General features: G+C 36.2%; 1 long non-coding RNA gene across 1 annotated transcript in view; it reads left to right on the forward strand.

Annotated features, from left to right (window-relative positions):
- The window catches only part of LOC110255423, a 189,877-nt gene continuing 165,634 nt past the window's right edge, over window positions 1,692-25,934 (forward strand). Inside the window, exon 1 of the long non-coding RNA XR_002335600.1 lies at window positions 1,692-2,062. This is a non-coding gene — a long non-coding RNA (uncharacterized LOC110255423). The remainder of the gene's footprint in view (window positions 2,063-25,934) is intronic.

The following is a 25,934-nucleotide window of genomic DNA, read 5'->3' on the forward strand; positions in this document are numbered from 1 at the left end:
ACTATTGGTAGGATTCTAATAAGTTGGAGTCCTCAGAAAACTAAAAATAGAATTAACTTTTGATCCAGCATTCCCACTCTAGGATATATACCTGGAGAAAACCATATATGGAAAAGAAAATGCACCCCTATATTCATAGTAGTGCTATTCATAATAGCCAAGACATGGAAATAACTTAAATGTCTACCAACAGAGTAGATCTTTTAAAATGATCTACTCCAGATAACAAATAATTAAAAAATGCTTGCTCTCCAGTATATAGTACTTGGCGTAGGGCAGTCACAAATTGAGAGCAGCTGAGACAACAAAACAAGATGCAAATAAAAATGGATGCACTAAAAAACTGTTAATGCAAGTTCATGTTCCTGACAAACAAACTGAAGCCAAATAAACTGAAAAGTCAGAGTTCGGAGCAGAGAAAGATTCATTTCAGGCTATACAAGGAGACAAGTGGCCCGTGCGCCCCCAAATGCCTGAACTTCCAGAACCCAAAATTGTAAAACAGTTTAAAAACCTGGTTGGGGCGGGGGGAGGTTGCAGGCTAGGGGTTCAGCTGGTGCCCAATTCTCTGATTGGTTGATGGTGAGGTAACAGGGCAGTCGGTGTCACAGGTGTTAACATTATCAATCCCTAGGCGCAGTAGGTCTGGGGGCTCCATGCTCATGGTCATCAAGCAGTTAGTTTCTTCTGCTTGATGATGGTTTTAGCATCTGTAAAACAGCTCAGTAAATATGCATCAGGTACTATTATCTAGGTACTTCAGGGAAGAGCTATAGCAGAGGATAAGGGGACAGGCCTGCCCCAGGAATGCCCTATAGGGTCTGCTTGCTTAAAGAAGCATTGCAAGGAAACATCTTAATATCATCTCTTGGCCCTCTTGGATTTCACTCAATGGAATATCTTCTCTTCCTCACATTTCCTAACACTAGGAAACATATTTCTTGTGTAATACCTGTTGCTTCAAAGTTCAGATGAAATTTCTTCCCTTATTTGATGTAACACTCTAATAGACATCTAAGTAGCTAAACTTTTACAAATAGGATACTATGGGAGGAAATTTAAGTGAAAATGTATGAGTAAGGAAATGTTAATTTATGCTTGCTGTCATAGATAAAATCCCTAATTTTTAGTGGCTTAAAATGACAACGTTTTCCTTCTTACTTGTGCCACACTGTCCATCTTGGATGGGCAAGGAGGGATCTTTGCATGACTGCATTCCAGGATCTAGGCAGACAGAACAGGCCTTATTTGGGAAACTGCCCGTCATCATGGAAGAGGGGAAAAATGACCTTCCAAAGGGTATGTTACGTACCTTCCAAAGGCTGTTAGTATTCTGGCCCACAAGTGATTTGTGTTATCCACAACTCATTTGCCAGATCAAGCTTCATAACCTTCCTCAACAAGAAGGAAGCCAGGAAGGAGCTTACTTTACAAGCCTACTTGTGATTGGAATGGGAGACTAGTAACGTAATGAACATCACTTCACACAATCATATTCTACCTATTTGGCCACACATACGGGGCTTATTCTTTTCTGCATGGAACATATACTATCTTTTTCCCCATGGAAGAAAATTAAAAAGTATTATCCAGAGCCCTGCCCTCACGCCCCCGCCCTGCCCCACCCCACCCCCTGAATAAATCCAGGTCTCGCGGGATCAACCTCCCAGCTCAGCGTTACTTTCCTTGCTGGGACTGAGCTGCAGTTTTGGAGGAGCTGACGCGGAGCCCAGCTGTCTTGGAGCCCAGCCCCAGGCGAGGGTGGTGGGACACCCAGCCGTGCCCCACCCGCGGTGGCTTTTATGTAGTCTTCTTAGGTGTTTTCCTAATAACCTGTGGGCTCCTACGAAGCTCGCTGGCATCACGCTTGTGGCTGAACTGGATCTGGGATTTGCCAGGGCTTTAGCGTCTGATTGATGCCTGGTAGAGTGGACACAGACAGAAGGTTGGTCTCCTTAGGACTTTTCGGAGCTTCAGCTTCTGGACAGCACAGGCCTGTCCAGGCAGACAGGAGCCCAGCTGCTTCAGGACCTGCTGGGAGGTGCCACCGCTGGAGTAAAAGGTAAAGAAAACCTGGGGAGAAGCTTCCTGGATGTGGCTGACTGCTGGGCAGGAGTGGGGTGTGTGTGGGGTTCCATTTTCAGAGGAAAGGCTTGATGCGGAAATTGGTGGATTTCAGGTAGTTTTGTGTGTGGTGTAGACAGTTGCCTTTCTTTGGTGTGTGGTACCTAATATGCTTGGTATCATTGATTGGTGGAGTTTCCCAGTGTATGCCCTTGGCAGCTGTGTCATAAATTAACTGACCACGTACACCTGGGTTTATTTCTGGGGTCTCAGTTCTGTTCCTCTGGTGCATGTGTGTGTTGCTGTGCCAATTCTGGTTCCTCAGCTTCTTCCTTGTGTAGTTTGAAGTCAGGAAGAGGATTGACTTCAGCTTGTTCTCCTTTCTTCGGCTCAAGCCATCCAATTTGGGGTCCTTTTTGGTTCCACACAGATGATAGGATTGTTTGCTTTGTTTCCATGAAAAATGGCGTTTTAATTGTGTAAGAGTAAATTGAATGTGTGTACTGCTGTGGCTGGATGAACGTTTTAACAATATTCTTCTGATACCTGATCACAGAAAATGTTTCCATGTATGTTTTGCTTCAATTTCTTTATTAGTATCTTGTAATTATTATTGTGCAGGTTTTTCACATAATTGGCTCAGTTTATACCCAGGTATTTTGTTCTTTTTGATGCAGTTGTAAATGGGATTATTTTCTTAATTTTTCTTTTTGATACTTGTTCTTAGTGTATTGATTTTTAGTGAATTACTGATTGTTATGTATTGCTTTGTATCATGCTAACTTTACTAAATTCATGTATTATGACTCTTACCTTTTAGTGGTTTGATAGGGGAAATTGTGATTCAAAAATCCCACTGTTTCTCCAGTATCCCAGGTCTTTCACAACCCCCAGGACCTAGTGACTGCTAATAGCTTCTCTCAGTACCTTTTAATAGTATGTGCTTTCCTACAAGAGCGGTGAAAACCATTTTGAGTGAACTGAATCTGGTTAGGGCTTGGCCTCTAAAAAGAAATTTGGTGTCTTAGCTACTTTTCTAACGTGTTTGTTTTGAAAAGTTTTTTACTTTCTAGTAATTTCAAACATACAGAAAATCTGTAGTAGCAGTATGATGTGTAAGTTAGATTCCCTAGGCGTCATTAATTTACCGCCTGTGCCAAATTAAAGGACAATTTCCATTATGTTTTACCCCTAAAGGGAACACCCACATACACCCTCATATGAGAAATCATTGTGGTTTTCAACTTCTAACACAATTCACAGGCTACCTTCCACTTTACCCACCTGCCCCAAAGCATGACAATGTCTTTTTCCATTCTGATTAGTTTTCTTTGCCTGGACGCGTTCTTGGCGTTCTTGAGACTTTCCCTCATTTCCATAACCTTGAGGGTTTTTTTTTTTTTTTTTTGAGGGCCGCACCTGTGGCATATGGAAGTTCTCAGGCTAGGGGTTGAATAGGAGCTACAGCTTCCAGCCTACACCACAGCTGCCGGCCTACACCACGGCAACGCCAGGTGTTGTACTTTGGGTGTCATTCTAAGAAACTCTTGCCTAGTCTGAGTTGACAAATAGATTGTGTACATTTTCTTATATGATTTATATAGTTGTAGGTCTTTAATCTATTTTAAGTAATATTCTTATATGGTGTAGAGTAGGTACTTAATTATTTTCCATGTGTATATCTAACTCCCCTGGACCATTTGTTGAAAGGATTATTCTTTCCCACATTGACTTGTCTTGAAACCTTTGCCAAAAGTTACCTGACTATAAATGAGAGTTTATTTCTGGAGTTAAAATTCTACTACAGGAGTTCCCATCAAGGGAACCAGAATCTGGAATAATCCCTTGGAGCTGATATCTATGCTATTTATAATGTCACATAAATTATTTTTCCTTAGGAATTCCAATTGTGGCACAGAGGAAACTAATCCTACTAGGAACCATGAAGTTGCAGGTCTGATCCCTGGCCTTGCTCAGTGGGTTAAGGATCCGGTATTGCCTTGAGCTGTGGTGTATGTAGGTTGAAGACACAGCTCGGATCTGGGGTTGCTGTGGCTGTGGCGTAGGCCAGCAGCTACAGCTCTGATTAGACCCTTAGCCTGGGAAGCTCCATATGCCATGGGTGTTGCCCTAAAAAGACAAAAGACAAAATAAAATTAAAAAAAAAAAAATTCTACTCCATTGATCCATATAGCTACTCTTATGTTAATACCACACCATCATGATTTTGCTATAAATTTTTAGTAGGTTTTGAAATCAGAAAATTTGAGCCCTCCAAATTTGTTCTATATCAGGATTATTTAAGTTATTCTGGGTTCCTTAAATTTTCATATGAATTTTGAGATCTTCATCTCAATTTCCAAAGAACCTGGCTGGGATTTTGATGAAGATTGAATCTGAAGATGATTCAATTTGAGGATTATTGCTATCTCAATAATATTAATAATTCTGATCAGTGAATGTACTATGTCTTCCCATATGTTTAGGTCTTCTTTAATTTTTATTAATGATGTGTTATTTGGTGTTCAAACATTGCATTTTTTTCTTAAATATTTTCTTAATCTTTTTTTACGTTTGATGCTATTGCAAATATATGGTTTTCTTAATTTTATTTTCAGATTTTTATTGCTAGGGAATTTTTTTATATTGATTCTGGATCTAAAAACCTTTTGATTTTATCACTTCTAATGGTTTCTAAGTGAACTTCTAGGGATTCAATATGTATGCCATCATTGTAATCTGTAAATAGAAATATTTTTCCTTTCTCCTTTCCAATTGTAATACATTAAATTTTATGTTTTTCTTGTCTAGTTGCTGTGTGAGGGCATCTAGTTTAATATTTAATGTAAGTGGTGAGGATGAGCATCCTCTTCTTATTCATGTTAGCAGAAAAAATTTAGCCTTTGACAGTTTAGTGTGGTAGTAGCTGAGGGTTTTTCATAGATGCCCTTTATCAGTTTGATAGTTTCCCTCTATATCTGCTTCATTTTGAACAAGGTGGGTGAGATGCCCAATGATCTCAAGTGCTTTTTCTACATCTATTGAGATGATCATGTGCTTATTCCTTTATTCTTTTAAAATGATGTATTATATAAATTGGGATTTTAAACTAACTTTACTAAATTCCTTCTCAAGTCAGAAAACTGAAAGCCATGCATGCTTGAATCCTATCCATTGCCCTAAACTCTACCATTCTGTTTATTCCATGTCAATAACATCTTTCCTCCATTTCCACTACCTTCACTTTAATCTTAGTTTATTGCCTGTCTGTTCCTATCTTGGATTACTGACTCTTAATTTATTTGTTTTTACGCTTTCTCTTTTGTTTCCTTCCAGTATATTAGCCACAGTGGTATTCAAATAGCCATTTAATCATGTTATTCTTATGTTTAAAATCCCCAGTGATTTTTTTTTTTTGCAAAAAAAAATAAAATCCTCAGAAAGTCTTTAATTTTTGTTACAAATTTAACTCTCTAGTCACCATAATCTTGTGAATAAACTGCATTTGTTTGAAATGTAGAAAATCTGAAATGCTCTGTCTCCCACTACAATGGTTAAAGTAGGGATATTTTCTTTCTTCTACACCTAGTCCCTAGGGCTCAATTATGAGAACTAGACTGTATTAAATAAACAGTCAAACCATGACTTTAAATTTAAAGGAAGGAAGAAGGCGGCAAATAATTGATTAAATACCCTGAGAAAATGGCAGTGCTGTCTAGCAATTGTAGGTTCTACATGTCTTACAACACAATAGCACACTAAGCAGAATTTTTCTACTAAAAAAGAATATATTATTCTTCCTTCATTTCGGCCTAACATGCCTTTTTAGTTTCTGCTTGCTTTCCAAGTTTGATTGTTCAGTTTCCCCTTGATTCTGTGAGCAATTGATATTGCTCTAATAATGAGATTATGCTTTAATAATTATACCACATAGTTTCCGTTCCTTGCAATCCAAAATAGGGTCAACTACAAGGACTCACTGTAATTCCTGGCTGCTCCATCTGCCTTGAAATTGTTGTTATATATCCTCCCTGTTTCATGCCTATACCTTAATAGAATTGAAATTCAGACCTGGGAATAAGGTTCTAGGACTCATAGACATACCAGTTGTAGGTCTAGGCTTTGGATACTGATAGTCTTGTTACTTCTTTGTTAAATTTTCCCATGGTACTTTCTTGTATTGCATTCGTTTGTCTGATTGTTCAGTTAATAACTGTCTCTCCATAGGACAATAATTATTGCGAGTACAGTGATGATTTCTGTTTTGTGAACATGAAAATTAACAACCAAGCCAGTGCTAAGAATACCATATGCACACAACGTATTTTTGTTGAATAATTGTAGTTAAAAATGAAGATTATTTGGAATGTGGATTGTTGAATAACTAGGGCATATTGACATCACAGAATTAGTGATATACGGAAAACAGAAATCAGTTTCATATCACCTTTTTTAATATAGCAAGAAATATTGAGATGTTTCTGTAGCAAAGATGGACATAAAGATTTGATATTTATTAAGGATTTTAGTTTTTCCATTCTCCTTTGGTCCAAAGCTTCTGTGTCTGAGGCCATTGTATTTATAATCCCCTTTTAGGACATCGTATATCCAATTGACAGAGAATCTAAAACTGTAATTCCCAGCCACATGGGTGTAATTGGCTTTTTAGTAAATCTTACAGTGTAAAAGGTGACATTTCTTTCTGTGAAGATTTATGAACACATATATATCCAGAATTTTCACATCATGTCATGTTTCCATGTTTGAGAACATTTATGCTCTTTTCATTTTCTAACTTTTTAAAATGCTTTCTTTTTACATACAAGTTTATTTCAAACTTTACTAAACTGTGATGCCTGGAATGTGGCGATAGCCTTGTTTGAAAACCCCCTGGTATTTTTGGTTGTACATTTCTCCTTTCTATCTAAATTGAGAGCATTTTCTTCAAGCAATTTAGTGAGTTGGGCATTCTCATTTTACCAGATGTGATAGATTTTTTTTTTTAACTTATATTTGAGTCTGACTGAAAGAGGGACTGAATAAATCAATATTTTAAAATGCTCAATTGAAAAAAAGTTTATTGTTTTGTTTACTCTTCAGTACATTTTATTGCCTTCTCTCTCATGATTAAACATGTTCATTAACTGCAGCTATCTCCCTGTGGTCAGGCAGACAGTTTAGCCTTGCTCTTAATATTTCTTTTGTCCACTGACTCATTCATGTCGCAGGGCCTCATTGAAGAAACGTCAAAAATTTCCGGTGTACCAGATGAGTTTATGGTTGACATGGAGTCTCAGAACTTAGTTGATTCTGTTGGAAAGAGTCTGCCTTCCTTTGATTGGTATTTAAAAATAGAGCTATGAGGAGTAAAAAGGGAAATCAATAATGGCAACTAATATTTAATGAATCTAAGGCAAGAAAATACATAATGCTAAATTAAACTCTATAATTATACAACAGCAAGCAACTACGTATTTTTATATTGCTATTGTTATCATCACCTATTCATATATTACTGGCTCCCAAAGAGAAATTGAGCTAAAAAATTAATATACTAAAATTCATGTAGATTTTCGTTGAATTTATTTTTTCCTCTTTAAAAATATTACACTTAATTGAGCTGATGGGCTTTTTAAGGTTTGTAAACCACATCAAACTGATATTGTCAACACAATACACAAATATAAAATTTAGAAACATTTGTATTTTTCTGTTTTTTCAGATATTAGGGAAATTAATTCTTGAATTTAAAATATTTATAATAGGATTTCCCATTGCGGCTCAGTAGTTAATGAATCTGACTAGGAACCATGAGGTTTCGGGTTTGATCCCTGGCCTCACTCAGTGGGTTAAGGCTCTGGCGTTGCTGTGAGCTGTGGTGTAGGTTGCAGACACGGCTCAGATCCCGTGTTGCTGTGGCTCTGGTGTAGGCTGGCGGCTGCAGCTCCAATTAGACCCCTAGCCTGGGAACCTCCATATGCTGTGGGTGCGGCTCTAGAAAAAGACAAAAAGACGAAAAAATCTCTCTATATGTTTATAATAAAAGTAATGAAGTTATTTTGTTTCCTACAATGTCTATGTGTTAAATTCAAAAGTTTTGCTAGTGGATATTTTGACTTTTAAATAGAGAAAGGATAATTTTAAAAATTATGTTTCTTTTTTGTGCAATACCTAGATATTGTCAGGCATTTAAAGATTTTTTGTTAAATTATAGTCAGTGAATTCTCAAACATAAATCTTGAGGAGGAAAGCTTTTATGTGTAGTAATTTTCATTTTACGTCTTTACAGATCACAGAATTATTTTGCAAACATCTTTTTTGCATTTGAACTTAATAGCACCCTGTCTAGTAAGAACGACAGCTTTTGATTCCCCATTACAGAGATGTAGAAATGAGGATTTAAGAGAGAAGATTCAGCAAATCACAAAGAAAACATAAATCTATGTCATATACCTCAAAAAACAATAGCACTTCTACTGCAGTCTCCTGTATTTGATATGATGCTTCTAATTATCATCTACCTCTGAGAATAAATGGAAGTCTAAAGGAAAGAGCTTAAAATGTCCTAGAGTTATCAAGTGGCATTTAAAACATATTTTCAAGGCCATTTTTCTCAAAATAACAGATTTTCAGTAGGATTTAGAAATTTATAGGCGTTTTCCATGATTGATATGTAATTCAACACATCAAGAAATATTTGGTGCCTGAAGTATGACAACCCTTGGCCTAGGCATTGAGAGGGAGATTTTTTTTTTTTTTTCTTTTTTTTAAGGCTGCACCCAGGGCACATGGAGGTTCCCAGGCTAGGGGTCTAATTGGAGCTACAGCCACTGGCCTACACCACAGCCACAGCAACACCAGATCCAAGTCACCAGACACCACAGCTCACGGCAACGCTGGATCCTTAACCCACTGAGTGAGGCCAGGGATCAAACCTGCAACCTCATGGTTCCTAGTCGGATTTGTTTCCACTGCACCACGATGGGAACTCTGGAAGAATTTTTTTTTTTTTTTATTCAGTGAATTTATTTTCTGCCTTTAAGGAAAGTAACACCTTAGAATTTTTTTTTCTTTTTTAGGGCCATACTGCAGCATATGGAAGTTCCCAGGCGAGGGGTTAAGTCAGAACTATAGCTGCTGGGCTACACCACAGCCACAGCAACACGTGATCTGAGCCACATTTGTGACCTACACCACAGTTCAAGGGAATGCCAGATCTCCAACCCACTGAGCGAGGCCAAGGATCAAACCCACATCCTCATGGATACTAGTTGGATTTGTTTTTGCTGCACCAGAATAAAATCTAATCTTTTTCTTTTTTTTTTTTTTTTTTTTTGGTCTTTTTGCTATTTCTTTGGGGCCGCTCCCACGGCATATGGAGGTTCCCAGGCTAGGGGTTGAATCGGAGCTGTAGCCACCGGCCTATGCCAGAGCCACAGCAACGCGGGATCCGAGCCGCGTCTGCAACCTATACCACAGCTCACGGCAATACCGGATCGTTAACCCACTGAGCAAGGGCAGGGACCGAACCTGCAACCTCATGGTTCCTAGTCGGATTCGTTAACCACTGCGCCACGACAGGAACTCCTAAAATCTAATCTTAATTTAATTTGGAGTGGGTAAGCAATGAGATCCTGCTGTATAGCACAAGAAACTATATCTCATCACTTGTGATGGAACATGATGGGGGATAATGTGAGAAAAAGAATGTATGTATATATATGTGTGTGTGTATATATATATATATATGCATCACTGGGTCACTTTTATGTACTGAAGAAATAGAACATTGTAAATCAACTACAATAAAATTTTTAAAAGTACTTAACATTTGCAAACGACATAATGAGTCACACTTATTAAAATTTGTTTTAATTCCTGTGTACATATCAAGGTATGGTATCAATTCTGATTGAGGTGGAGAGACGAGATATTTTCTAGGCATAAAAAAGACAGTGAATGTTGCATTTTCTGAAGCTTGATCTGGCAGTACTGTATAATTGATCATGTGTGTGCAAGTAGAAAAAACACATCTTAGTTTATATTACCCACAAAAAGGAGAGCCTCTAACAAGAGACTGCCTAAATCCCCTAGTTCATTTTGTGAAGACATCCTATGGGACCTAAGTGAAGTCTGGGGAGAAGAAAACAAGGAAGAAGGAAAATTTATACTTGTGTATATCCTCAAGTTTGGTCACCACAATGGGCCACTGAGGCTGAGTGTTCCCAGATTATTATAAAGTAATATGTATACTGTGTTTTAATAATTCCTAACTGAGCAACAGAAGGTGGGAACATATATTCACCTTTTTTTTTTTTTTTTTTTTTTGTCTTTTTGCCATTTCTTGGGCCGCTCCTGCGGCATATGGAGGTTCCCAGGCTAGGGGTCTAATCGGAGCTGTAGCCACCGGCCTACAGCCACAGCAGTGCAGGATCTGAGCCGCGTCTGTGACCTACACCACAGCTCACAGCAATGCTGGATCATTAACCCGCTGAGCAAGGCCAGGGATCGAACTTGCAACCTCATGGTTCCTAGTTGGATTCGTTAACCACTGCACCACGACGGGAACTCCATATTCACCTTTTTCTTCACTGCAATCATTGAGCCATGACACACTTGCCATGCTTCTAGGCTGCACTTGGATGGCCTGAAGTTCCTTGTGACATCCCACATAATGGATGAGAGATGCACTGGTGGGGAACATGAGAAGTACCTCAGCTGATGAGAAATTTTGTCAGGTTATGACTTTTAATAGCTGTCTGTGGCACGATGTTTGTGTGAAAAGTAACAAGTAGAATGTGAGGGGGGGAGTCCAAGGCAATTATAATACAGCATATGATAGTCCTGTTAGAAAAATGTCTCTGGAGTTCCCATCATGGATCAGCAGTTAATAAACCCGACTAGTATCTATGAGGGCATGGGTTCAATCCCTGGCCTTATGCAGTGGGTAAAGGATCCAGCGTTGCCTTGAGCTGTGATGTATGTCACAGACATGCCTCGGATCCCATGTTGCTGTGGCTGTGGTATAGGCCGGCAGCTACAGCTCCCATTTCCCATGCCACCCCTAGCCTGGGAACCTCCATACGCCATGAGTGCGGCGCTAAAAAGACAAAAAAAAAAGAAAGAAAGAAAAGAAAAATATCTCAAAAATCCTGATTTTGATGGTAAGAATCAGAACTAAACTCAATTGACTAAAAAATCCTTTAGTATCTGCTACATGCAAAGTCTTCACTGCATCACAAAAACAATCAGAAAGTCCCCAATTTCAAAGAGCTCAGAGACAGAGATACATGAATTTCAAAAAGCAGAAACTTTACTAAATTTTAAGATGACTTGATTAAAAATGTAAATGCCTGAACATGTTTGATAAATATTTTAAAGATAGACACATCAGGGATTTGTGACGGAATGCAACTAATATATGAGAAAGTATAGGACAAAACAGTTCTTCAAGCTGAGAAGAAAAAAATTGAGAGAAAAATTTAAGAATTGGATTTCATAACGATGCTGTCTTTGGTCACCTATCCTAATTTTAAAACTATTTCAGTCTCTAATTCAATATTCAGTTTCCCAGCCAAAATAATTGGATGAAAGTTAATCATGAGTGTCCTCTGAAAGATTGGTAAGGTCAAAGCAAAGACATCCTTGAAGGTGAAAGTTAAACCTGAATGTAACTACCTCATGCCAAATGCTAATTAAAGATTTTCTAAAGATGGGAGTTCCCATTTTGGCTCACCAGTAACAAATCCAACTCATATCCATAAGGATGCAGGTTTGATCCCTGGCCCTGCTAAGTGGCTTAAGGATCCAGTGTTGCCATGACCTGTGGTGTAGGTCACAGATACGGCTTGGAAATGGCAGGGCTGTGGCTGTACTGCTATAGCTCTGATTCAACCCCTAGCCTGGGAACTTCCATATGCCACAGGTGAAGCCTTAAAAAAGCCAAAAAAACAACAAAAAAAGGTTTTCTAAAGAAGTTTCAAATAATTCATGCTAGTGAAGAAAGTTCTGTTCTTGAGATGACGGAAAATAGACTACCTGCAAGTAATGGTCTTTATCAATTTCTTCCTTCATATTTTATTATAGTATTTAGGAATAATGCTATTGTTCAGTGTTCACCCTCTTCCCTTCCCCTAAAAGCAATGATATTAAACTTATGAAACAGATATTTGATAATTACGATCATCTTAGCTGAACATGAGCTTACTGAAATAAAATGTGCTGATATACATATGTATTGATAAGAATCTCTATACTCAGGAGTTCCCACTATGGTTCAGTGGGTTAGGGATCTGGCTTTGTCTCTGTAGTGGGGCGGGTTTGATCCTGTACCCTTTGCATTGGGTTAAGGATCCCATATTGCTGCAGCTGTGGCATAGGTTGCAGTTGCGGCTCAGATTCCATCTCTGGGCCAGGAACCTCCACATGCCATGGATGTGGCCGAAAATAAAAATAAAAATGTCTAAATTGATTGGACTTGACTGTTAGTTATAAATAATTTAGAAATAGGAGGTTATAGATCAGCAAATCCCACTCATCCCTTTATATCTTGGAATTTTCAGGTTAGTTTTAGCTTTACTGGATCCTTCTCTTTTTCTTTATTTCATGATGAAATTTCCAGAGCTTACTACTTGGATCTCTTGTGTTTATTATTTATTTTCATTCTGTTTGTGATGTCAAATTTCAAATGTCAGCTGTATGCCAAAAACTTCCAAATTTGTCATTTGCAGCAACAACCGAATGTCATACAAATCTCCTAACTGCTAGCTATTCACTTCTAGTCAAATATAAATAAGACATCTCTAACTTTTCCAACACCAAATTTCATACTTTCAACTCTTCTCCCAATCTGCTCCATCTGTAGAATTCCCAATCGTAGTTGATTGCAACTCTATTTATTCCTAGACCAAAAGCCTTGGCATCCCTCTGATGTCTCATCTTTAATTCACATCTCCTCTTCGATTAAGACATTCTCTTAGAATAAATTAAAAATTATATCATTTCTAGAATATATCCATCGATACCAGATATCCAAGCACCATAAACTTTCCCCTGAAGTACTGCAAAAGACACAACTAGATCCTATCATTCACCTTTGGCCTTCCTATGGGATATACTCAACTTGCTATTCAGAGGGAGTCTTGTAAAAACCTTTTCCAGTGACCATCTTTCTCTCCTCAGAAATCTCCAATGGCTTCCTATTTTCCTGAGAGTAAAAGCAAACACTATAATGGAGTATAATGGCCTTGAAATTTCTAAATAACTTGTTTTTATTCTTAGTGCTCTGATCTCATGTTCTACAACATTCCCTTTGGCTAAGCTGACTCTATTGTTTTTGGAATATATCAGGCATACAAATGTGTTCCCTCTGATTGGTATGCACATATCCTATGTAGTTAAAACTTTCACTGTCTTCAAACTACTGCATAAATGTCATCTTCTCAAGAAAGCTATCCCAACAATACTATAACCTCCTTCCTTTATTCTGAAATGCTTCTCTGCATTTGCCCTCATAACATCACTTAGTCCCTTCTTACAAATCACTTAAATGTTACCTTTATTCTTATTGTTGGCATATACCCATTAGTAGTTCAGTCTGTTGAGAGCATAGATTTTCATCACACAATTGCTTTTTTGCCTGGTATCTAAAACAGTTCCTGATATATATGTATGAATATGAATTCAGTACATAAATGGAGAACTTGCTGAAAGCATATGCCAAGTAGACTTGTCTATAGTATTCTTCCTCCCCTGTAGATATTTTTTTAATAGGATCTAGTACACTGGCCAATGTCGTCAAGTCTTTGCATTTAGGCATTATCTTCCAAAAGTCTATGCAACCGTATTATCTGGACAGTCTAGCCAATATTTTCTTTTCATGTAGGAGTATTTTATTATCTTACTTTCATAAATTAGAATAGCCAGACATAGTGAAAATAATACTACTAGGAGACAATACTAGACATATGATGACTAGTATTATAATAATTTATACAGCCCAATAATTGGGACAGCGCCACCACCCATGCATGGACATGTGTGCTCACACACACACATACACACACACATGCACATTGTAATGCAGTAAGCTCCAAAAGCAGCTGGGTTCTGAATGTAAATTCTAAGCCCTTAAAATCAGGTGTAAATAAAACTAATGACTCAAAATCTAGAGTGTCAGAATATTGGAACCCAATGAAATAATGGAGCCTTTGCAAAATGAGCACTTTAAAAGTTTGCATACTTACTTACGCTATTTACTAAAGAGAGCTCACCGAAAAGTATTTTATACTGAGATGAAATTCATGAAAGCATCCGTCATGTAATCACATTTATTCAATTGAAACATCGATAAAATCAGTATATTTCTAAAAGTGATAATTAGGCATATAAGGCACATCACCAAATATGTGGAAGCACCTTGATTGCACAGTGACATTTCTAAATTTTGTAGCTTAATCTCTGCTAAATTTCATGCAAACAACTAAGAAGTAGTAGTTAAGGTAAGCCTGAAGGGGCAAATACTATGCCTATTACGATGACCCATAACCAGGAGTTCCTTTCATGGCTCAGTGGAAATGAATCTCATTAGTGTCCATGAGGATGCAGGTTTGATCCCTGCTTAGTGAGTTAAGGATCCAATTCGACCTCTAGCCCAGGAACCTCCACATGCCAAGGGTGTGGCCCTAAAAAGACAAAAAATAAATACATAAATTTAATTAAATTAAAATGACCCACAACTGGTTAGATCAAATAACTTTACTGAGATATTGAAGTGTTGATTATGTTCATATATGAAACGAAAGCCTCACACTTTTTGTAGTTTTCTCATTATGGTGAACTACACATGTAAAGCATAATTATATTTGTTTAATAAAAATATTCATAAAATTATTTAGGCATAACGAGAATGAAACAATTGAATAAAGAATAAACTGTTATCAAAGCTTAAGATTCATCAAATTTTGGAGTATGTATAAGACAAGATCAAATATTGGTGTATGGAAAAAAATTGTGTTGGGGAAATAATAAAATAAATAAATAAAGATGAGACTGAGAAAACTCAAGGAGGTACCACAAAAAAAAAAATTGTGTATGTACAAGAAAAAAAATGTTACGTAAATTAGAGACTAATATAAGCTTAAGAATATTTAGAATCTGTAGTGCTAAACATACTCTGATAAACACTTTATGTACATGATCTCATCTAATCCTAATAACAAATCCAAAGCAGATCAATTATTATCCTATTGCTAGATAAGAATACTAGGTTTAGAGAGAATAATAAATTGAGTCTGATAGCATGTATTAGAAGGATTTCGATTTAAACCTGGTGATGTGATCACTATGTTGCAGTGACCCAAAATACTTGTTCTAAAAACTATGCAAAGCCAAAGATAAGTTTAAGGTAGGAAAGACTTGTATGCTTATTTAAAGGCAGGTGAAAAATACCTCTTTCTCCAGATCTTAGAAAGTGTTGTGATTTGGGTGAAAACCAGTAGGCAGATATTGTTTTCTATCTTTATATTATACCCCTTATGCTATTGAAATGCACATCTTGACATAGTCTTTGAATACATTTTCAATACTAAGACACCTTCACAACTAAGTGTTGTCTGGAAATCTTGATTTTTTTTTTAACTTTATATGTTTGATATAATTATGTTTTTCTCTATATTTTTGTTATTAACATAATGTTTTCCAAAAAAAAAAAAAAATAGGGAGTTCCTGTGTGGCTCAGTGGTTAACGAATCTGACTAGGAACCATGAGGTTGCAGGTTCGATCCCTGGCCTTGATCAGTGGGTTAAGGATCCGGTGTTGCTGTGAGCTGTGGTGTAGGTTGCAGACACAGCTTGGATCCCACATTGCTGTGGCTGTGGCATAGGCTGGCGGCTACAGCTCCAATTAGACCTCTAGCCTGGGAACCTCTATATGCGCAGGAGTGGCCCTAGAAAAGCTGAAAAGCCAGAAAAAAAAAAAATAGATTTCTTAAAACTTTTTTTCCTATGGGCCATTTTGCTTTTATTTAACTTCATTTTCTTTTTGGCTATGCCCATGCATATGGAAGCTCCAGCCCTGGGGTTGAACCCAAGCTACAGCAGTGACAAGACCGACTCCTTAACATCTAGGCCACCTGGGAACGCCTTTACCTTATTCCTTGTAAGAATGTAAAAGTTAATTTTTGTTGACACTACTGGCCTCTGGATAAATTTGAAGCATTCATCTTGTGCTGATAAAGTAAATCCATTGTGTATTTATATAGTCAAGTGAATTGAAAATATATGTAGTAAAATGAAATTATAAACTTTTTGGAATTCTGTAGGAGCCAGTGAATCCTTTGCTAAAAGCAAAATGTTAATGTAAAATTTTCAAATGATGAGGAAACATACAATTCTGTGGGCCAAGTATAGTTCTGCACTATCTGGATAATATGTTTGTGGATTATCTCAGATAAACTATGCTAAGGACGATTATACTATACAGTCCCTATATGGAAGAAAACATGCAGCAAGAAATGTCCATTTGTATATAACAATAACAAATAGGGGTTACCTCATTGGATAGGGAAGGGAAGCAATAAAGTATTCCCCTAGATTTTCTATTTCCATAAATTATATCACAGAGTGTTCCCTGTATGTTGATGGCTGTGCATTCATCTGTAAGTTAACAGCTATTACCATGGCAAAATTGTGCCATTTGTAGTTACATAATGCAGGAGAAAAATGACTGAGATCTAGAATAATAGGCATTCCTAGGAGTAGCAATTTATTAGTTTATCCATGAAAGGATTTGAAATAATAGAGCAGTATGATAAGATGGGGCTTAAGATTGATTTTCTGAGGAATTAAGGAATTGAATGAAATCCATAGAAACAAAATGAGGGTTCGCGAATGAAAGAAGTAAGTGAATTATAGAGAAGAGTTTGAATATAAACCAATGTTTCAAAATCTTTGTCAGTTTAATTTTCTGACTGTAATAAAACTTTTATGATGGTACACAAATTAAAGATTTGACCTATTATGTGTTTTAGTCTAACATGAGTTCAAACATAAATGTAATGGTTTTCCTTGAATAATAAAAGTTTATAAGCACTTTTAATAAGCTTATAATACATATGAGGGATGTGTGGTAGTTGCAGGTGTGAGAAACTAAATTTCACAATGCCGGTGGTAAAAATGAGAGTGAGAGAATTCACACTGATTATTTTTCCTAGACATAATTCATCTGCAAATATTTTTTTTTGACCCTTGATACTCTCAAGTGCATTTGAGTCTGAAGTTTTTACATAGGTTAGGTTATAAAGATATTTAAAACATAATTACAGAGAAGACTGAATTGGAGGAACGCCACAATTACAGTGGATAAAGGGGAAAGAAATTTTTCAAACCTGCATGTGTGAGTAATTATTATAGAAGAGAAACAAATTTTATTATTTAGCAATACTGTTAATACTTAATAATACATTCATTGATAAATGATCTATGATTATGATACAATACTTTCAATATAAATTTGTGCTCAGAAATTTTGAGAGAAAGCAACTCCCAATTTGGGGAGGGGGGCTGAAGGAAAATACATTAAAAAAAATTCTAAATTATTTGGGAGAGGCCATTATATGTTGAGAAATGATTGAATTCAGAGGTGAAAGAAAATAACAAGGTGTTTCATCAAATGTCAGCAAAGAGAAGGCATTTGTTTCAAATTCTTTAAGCAAGATAATCATATAGATAATAAATTGCATTCAAATTATATAATGCACATTATGTAATGAACATTTATTTTTAAATATTTTTAAATATTTTAAAATCATCAAATAAAAGGAGGATTAAAGAAAGATGTATTTGTCAGTGTATTATCAGGAAAGCAGATACCACTCCAAGTGTTAGAGAAAGATTTTAATGTATAAAATTAGGTATAAAAGTATTGGAAAGGATGTAAGTGAAAAAAGTAAGGCAACCCAAGGATGAGAAACTGTCAGGAATGCTACCTTCCCTCAAGGAAGGAAAAATAATAGGAATGCTGCCCAGAGCCAAGAATCCCTGTCACTAAGGCTTCTGGATCGCCTGTGGGTGCTGTGGCTCTTGGAATCCCCAGTGTTAAAGCTTTGTTAGAGCCAGAGGTCTAAAGTCCCACTATGTTGATCGACTTTCAGTCTCAAACAGCTTTTACTGCTACTACGGAAGCCAGTCAGTGGGTAAGCTGCTCAGAGATTAATGTGCTCACTGTTGCTGCTGCCACTTTCTGAGTTTAATCCAGGGAAACTCTGTGGCTGGCTGAGGCTGCTGGGAGGCCCTTTAGCTGCTCTTATTGGCACTGCAATGCCTAACCAAGAAGCTGATGTGGCTGCTACGTATCAACAGAACCAGAAAGAAAAAAACACAGTAATTTCTGTCTCTCTCTCACCTCCAAATCTTTCTTCAGCAACTCCTAATAACTGGTAAGAAAGTATGCAAAATAGAGGTTTCAGGTTTCTAGACCCAGAGGATACCTGGGATATGTAAAGGTAGATATAGGAATGAGAATAAAAGATGAATAACAAACATACAATGTACAGTACCTCAGTTACATTTATGAGAATTGAAAATAAACAATATCTCTATTAAAGCATATGAGATAACTGAAATGCTGTCACTTCTAATAGGTTAAATGTCATGGCTGGCAGAGATAGAAATTATATGGTACAGGGGAGGAAAATAAAACAGCTGGAAATAAAGATTCAGAAGAATAGAGGATCAGTTGTCTGAGAGATTCGAGATATTCACTATGCATTCTAGAGGAAATCAGTCTGAAGAAGGCAGCAAGATAAAACAGAAATCACACCTAGAGGATGAAGAAAAAGCTCTATGGAGTTTAGTCACAAACAGATAATGGTGTATACACTGAAGGAGAGGAAGAGCATGTGATTAGAGCAAAGCCTTTTCAGGTCAGTTTTGGTCTAGATTATTCAAATCTTTGAAAGCCAGAGGGAAAAAAAAATTCAACTTGAGCATCTGAAATGTTTTATACAAAGTAGCTTTAATAATATTCTCTAAAACAGCAGTCTTCATTTTACCTGTCCCATTAATCCCTCCCACTCTCTTTATAGCCTGTTAATATATTTCATAGATTATAAAACCTATTTATCTCCTCTGCATATTAAAAAAGTCACTATGAAGCCATAAGAAAAAAGGAGAAATCAAGGAAAAATAAATCATAAGGCATATTTCATATGTAGTAGCTCAGGCATGACTGCAGAAGACATAACAAAGATACCTTAAAATCCCTTGTGTTTATATTTCCTGTTTGCTGCTTCCTACCCACACACTACCCTTCCACACCACACTATAGGCCCCTGGACAATGACTCACTTGTGATATATCAATGAGCTTCTTTATCATCTGACTTTTCCTGGAATTCGTCAATGCAAAGCACCAGCAAGGGTCAGATGGTAGGCGGAAAGGTGCTGGGACATTACTTCTGTTTCCATTCCTGGTAGTTTGTCACGGATTTGTTGCATCTTGATACGGAAAATTCCAGCCCACAGCAAACAACTATTCTCTCCAGGTTTCAGTAACTGTTCGCTTCCTTGTCTTGTCATATCTAGACTGGGCCTGGCACCATAAGTTTATGATTGGATTACTTTGCTAGTAAGTAGAGATGACATCCCAAGGTACCGTAGATGGCCAAATGGAAAGAATAAAGAAATATAATTGTCTCACACATGATGAGTTGAATCTCATTTATTTGCATCAGATTAATTCCCTATAAGTTTATGGTTATGAATTACATATACAGTTGATATCTTGAAATCTTATATGTTAACACATACATTCAGATTCAACACATAATGTGACCTCGAAGAATTTTACATCATTAGGTAACAGGGAATAGAGAACAGAGAAGAAAAAGGAAGGGTAAAGAAGTTGATGGAATAATGGTCATATAGATTTCTGGGAACAGTCTCTGCTTTAGGGCAAAATACTGCAAGCAAATAAAAAAATATAGATATAGTCAAAATATCAAATGCTAAGCTAGATATTTAAGAGTGTTACGGGTTAAATAATCAGTTGGGTTTTTGGAATAATCTTCCCCAAATGTTATCATTTGATATTTATAAAATAAAATGTAGGATGATTAAATATGAAACATTTAAAAATAGTGCTTTATTTGAAGTATTAGAAAAATCATGTTACAATTTTGCAACTGTCAGAAGGTTGCACAGTACCCTCTACATTTGAAGAAACTGCATGTTAATTTTTTGTATTTGTATATCTACATTAAAAGAAAAATAGGTTGTAAAAAGTTTAAACCTTCTATTATAGCCAGCAATAATAGTGAATTTTTCTCTACATGTTAGTTCACACGGCATGAGCCCAAACTCATATTTTGTATTGTTATGTCACTTCCAAGCTTCTCCCTTTCTATTGCTATTATATAAATTTAATGAAGGCTGCCCTAGTGGTATGAGAATTTTTTTCCGTTTTAAATTCAGTGCTAATTATAAACTATTAGTTCACTAAGCTTTCTATAGCTCTTAACAGAAATATAAATATAGAAGGGAAAAGTGACTAACAGTTACTTCATATCACTTTAAAAGGAAATTTCTGAGGTTTAATTGGATAATGTCTGCAAAATGTTTTAATTCCTAGGAGAAAATAATACATAATCATAAAGAGGAAAAGGCACCACAGTAAAATTATACTATGTGAGTAGCAATAAATGTAGGTTTTAGTTTGGATTCTGACAGAATAGCAATAGGATACTGATATGAATTGCTCTAAATCTCTCTTACAAATGTTATCAGCAAACGTTCATGGAACTGTGAGCTATTATGGAAAGTATAATAGATTGATAGAAGTAGAAGAGGACAGGTTCAAGTCCTTGTTTCTTCATTATCAACTGTTGGGCTGTAAGCCTGTTGTGGAAATTCTCAGACCCAGTTTTCTTAGCTGTAAAGTAATGATAAAAATTTCTTTCTATCTCAGAGGCTTTTGTGAGGATTGTAGTTTTGAAAAATTAAGTGAAAGTACTTGAAAATCTTCAATGTGGTCCATAAACGTTTACTAAAAAGTTTATATATATAAAAATGGAATATATATATATATAGTTTAAATATTCTCAAAACAATTTACTTTTAAAATCAATGTTATTGTGCAGAAGCCATTTGGTTTCTTTATCCCCTGTTAACACAGCTCCCCTTTTTAAAGCCTTGAACATTCTTTGCCCTGATACCTAACATTCCGTTGAATTTCAGCATCCTACAAATAATTTGCTATTCTCTGCAAAGCATTAGTGCATGTGCTGTTGTAGTCAAGAAAATCTAACAGTGTTTTGGTACCATTAGCAATGGTCCTGTAAGTGATTATGCTGTAAGTAAACTTACCAAATCTGTAGCAAGAGTATGGCAAGTAGTTAAAGCCATTGTGTCTAAGGCAAGATATAAAGATCTTCTTTTAACTTAGTATTTGAAAAAAGGAGGGTACTTTATATCATGATACCTATATTTAAATTTGTGAATTTTGTTGATCCTTAATAGAAACAACAGATGGGTTGTAGAGATTTTATATGTGTTTGTGTGTGCGTGTGTGTATAAATACTACTCAGTCCTTAAAAATAATGACAATTACCATATGATTTCACTTATATCTGGAATCTAATATATAGGACTCAAATGAACCTTTCCACAGAAAAGAAAATTGTGGACATTGAGAATAGACTTGTGGTTGCCAAGAGGGAGAGAGAGGGAGTAGAAGGACTGGGAATTTGGGGTTAATAGATGCAAACTGTACCCTTTGGCATGGATAAGCTCTGGGATCCTGTGTAGCACTGGGAATTATGTCTGGTCCGTTGTGATGGAGCATGATAATGTGAGGAAAAAGAATGTATAGGAGTTCCCGTCGTGGCGCAGTGGTTAACGAATCCGACTAGGAACCATGAGGTTGCGGGTTCGATCCCTGCCCTTGCTCAGTGGGTTAACGATCCGGCGTTGCCGTGAGCTGTGGTGTAGGTTGCAGACGCGGCTCGGATCCCGCGTTGCTGTGGCTCTGGCGTAGGCCCGTGGCTACAGCTCCGATTCAACCCCTAGCCTGGGAACCTCCATATGCCGCGGGAGCGGCCCAAGAAATAGCAACAACAACAACAACAACAACAAAAAACAACAAAAAAGACAAAAGAAAAAAAAAATGTATACATATATGTGTGACTGGGTCACCTTACTGTGCAGCAGAAAATTGACAGAACACTGTAAATCAGCTATAATGGAAAAAATAAAAATCATTATAAAAAAATGAAAACTTGCCATTTGTAACAACATGAATGGACCTTGAAGGGTATTATGCTATGTAAAATAAATAAGACAAAGACAAATACTACATGAATTTACTCATAAGCAGAATTTAAACAACAAAAAACAAACATAACAAAACCAATACAAACTCATAGATATAGAGAATTGATTACTAGTAATTTTGGGCAAAGTGAAAAGGTTGAAGGGGAAGTCAAACGTATGGAAATGGATGGTTACTAGAGCTTTAGTGATGACCGCTTTGTAATGTGTACAGATGTCAAATTGCAGTGTTGTACACCTGAAGAATATAATGGCATGTGGTATTGTACCTATTGTATTGTAGTTTTTGTTTGCTTGTTTAAAGAATGTATGTTAGTTCCTGGTGGATTAGCAGGTTAAGAATTCATCATTGTTACCACTATGACTCTGGATGCAGACGTTGCACAGGTTCAGTCCCCAGCCCAGGAAATTGTACATGCCATGAGCTCAGCCAAAAAAAAAAAAAAAAAAAAAGTATGTAGTATATACCCACAATTGCATATTATAAGAGAAATAGAAGAGAATGGTCCCACAAAACTTGCATGACCAGCAACCATGTTGTTAAATTACTCATCGGGAGTTCCTGTTGTGGCTCAGAGGGTAAGAACCCAATTAATATCCATGAGAATTTAGGTTCCATCCCTGGCATCACTCAGTAGGCTAAGGATCCAGCATTGCAGCAAGCTTCAGTGTAGGTACCAGATGTGGCTTGGATCTATTATTTCTGTGGCTGTGGCATTCTGACAGCTGTGCAGCTCCTATTCAACCCCTAGCCTGGGAACTTCCCTATGCCACAGGTGTGGCCCTAAAAAGACAAATAAATAAATACTTGGAGTTGCTGTTGTGGCGTAGTGGACACAAACCCAACTAGTAACCATGAGGGTGGGGGTTCAATCCCTGGCCTCACTCAGTGGATTAAGGATTGGGTGTTGCCATGAGCTGTGGTGTAGGTCGCAGACATGGCTTGGATCTGGAGTTGCTGTGGCTCTGATTCAACCCCCAGCCTGGAAACTTCCATAGGCCATGGGTGTGGCCCTAAAATGCAAATAAATAAATAAATACTTATCTATTGGTTCAAGATATTATTGACCTCTCTTTATTGTTTATGTGCTTGAAAGAGCATGTTTAAAGCCAAGAGACTGATCACCTGGCACATGTTGAAGGATGAGAGTTTAAAAAATTTAAGGCGGTAGTTCTCAACATTGACTGAATATTAAAATCAGTGGGGACTCCATTGCTAGAAATTCCTAATTGCTTGGTGTGGAGTGAGGTATAAGAATTTCTTAGAAGTTCCTGGGTAAATCCACTATGCAGCCAGGGTTGAGAATCACTGGCCTAAGTGTACTTTCCTCTTAGCCCCAGAAAAATGTGTGCTATAGGGACATGGTGAAAACCTATTAATAAGGTCCATGCCACTTGCCTCCATTCACTGTGTTTCCAGTGATGATGTTTTTGTTCCTTAGTTCTATCAAGAGTTTTTCTTAATTTAAAAGAGAAAACGTTTAAAAAATTTTTGCTGTAAGGGGGGTAACACAAAACATGAAATTCAAGTATATTGATTCTCAAAACATTAAAGTATCTTCAATTTATATTTACATTTTTTTGAGAGAGTCTAAGTCCATGTTGGGAATTTATAATCACATTTTCCAAGTGTATTTCTAGCCCCTAATTTCATCATTACTTCATAGAGAATGAAGATGACCTTTTTCTTCTCTCATCAATTTTTAAATAAATTTTGAAAGTTTTCCTTTTCTTATAATATTAGTTCATATAGTTCTCGCTGCTACAAAGCGCTGATGCAAGAACAACAAAAAACCCCTAAATATGGCTATAATTTAGTTGACTTCTTCCCCTTTTTAGTGGGAAAATTAGGGTCCACTTTTCAATACAAAGTTTGTAAGGGAAATGATATACTAGTGTATTTCATTTTAGTATTTACAGTTTATTTTTTGATGGAATATTTCCGCATAATGAAAAGTAAAAATATTAATATACAATCTAATGCATTTTGGTAATTAAATACCAATGTAAGATATAGGATATAACATCACGTATGAATAGCTCTTTTCTATTACCTCCCAGTCAAATTCTGTCATGCTTCTTTAGTTCTGAATCATATTAAAAATTGATTTATTCTTTCACTCAGCATAATCTATATTGTTTATCATTCTTGTTGCATAATCTGCAGTCAATTTCCTTTTTTATTTCTAAGTAGAATTACATTTTATTATGATACAATTTGGTTATTTATGTGTTGTTTCGTTTTTGATTATTATTAATCTGAAATCAGCTTCCCTATACAAGTTTTGTGGAACTATAGTTTCATTTCTTGTGGATAAAAACGTGTTATTTTATAAACATTATGATACTTGCCTCGTTCTCTTCTAATGATATTATTATTAAACATTCACAACAATATATAAGTGTTCCAGTTGCTTCACATACGTGAGAATGTAGCAGAGATAATATATTCTCATTTTTGTTTTAACTAGCATTTTCTTGATGACTAATAATATTGAGAAATTTTTGTTACATTTAATAACACTTTATATATTTCTTTACATATTTTGGTGTATGAAATGTTTGTTCCAAGTGTCTTGTCCATTTTAATGTTATTTGTGTTTTATTATGGAGTTGTAGACTTTTTAAAGATAATTTTTTTGGATATTAGACCTCTGTCAAATGTTCATTATATAATTTCTTTCAATTTATGGTTTGCAAAATATCCTTATTTAAAATGTTTCTGAGAACTTCTATATGACACAGGTGCAGCCCTAAAAAAAAGGGAAAAAATAAAATGTTTTTAATCAGTATGTTTTGTTCTAATTCAACATTTTTGATAAAATGTCTTTATTAATATTTTATGTTCATGTGTTTCTGTAAATTGTCTAAGGATTTTTATTATATTATAGAATACAATCTAAACATTTATGTATAGGCCTCTGATTTATCTTAAATTATTTTTTATGTGGCATGAGGTAGTACAGAGGTCTATATTTTTATTCCTATGGATATCTAGTAGTTTTGACACTATTTGTTTAAAATATTTTCATTTATTCACTGAATTATTTTAGCACCAATTAAAAATCAGTTTTTCATTTGCGTTTATTTGTGAACTGTCTTTTGTTCCATTTTATGTATTTGTTCCTACCCTGATGCTGTACTGTTGGGAGTGTTATATCTTTGCAGTACATGTTGAAATTAGGTAGCTATAACATATAACATCCAACTCTGTTGTTCTTTTTCAAGATTTTTTTTTTTTTTGCCTCAACCACAGTATGCCAAAGGTCTCAGACTGGTATAAAACCTGCTTCTCAACTGTAACCAGAGTGACAGGGATCCTTAACCCACAGAGCCAGGAGAGAACTCCTCAAGACATTTTTAGTTAGTTGGCATAACATAAATTTTATTATTTTTTTATTTCCCCAATGCATTATGTTTTTTTCTACTGTACAGTATGGTGACCCAGTTACACATACATGTATACATTCTTTTTTCTCACATTATCATGCTCCATCATAGGTGACTAGACATAGTTCCCAGTGCTACACAGCAGGATCTCATTGC

The sequence above is a fragment of the Sus scrofa genome, chromosome 9, assembly GCF_000003025.6.
Source record: "Sus scrofa isolate TJ Tabasco breed Duroc chromosome 9, Sscrofa11.1, whole genome shotgun sequence".
Lineage (NCBI taxonomy): Eukaryota > Metazoa > Chordata > Mammalia > Artiodactyla > Suidae > Sus > Sus scrofa.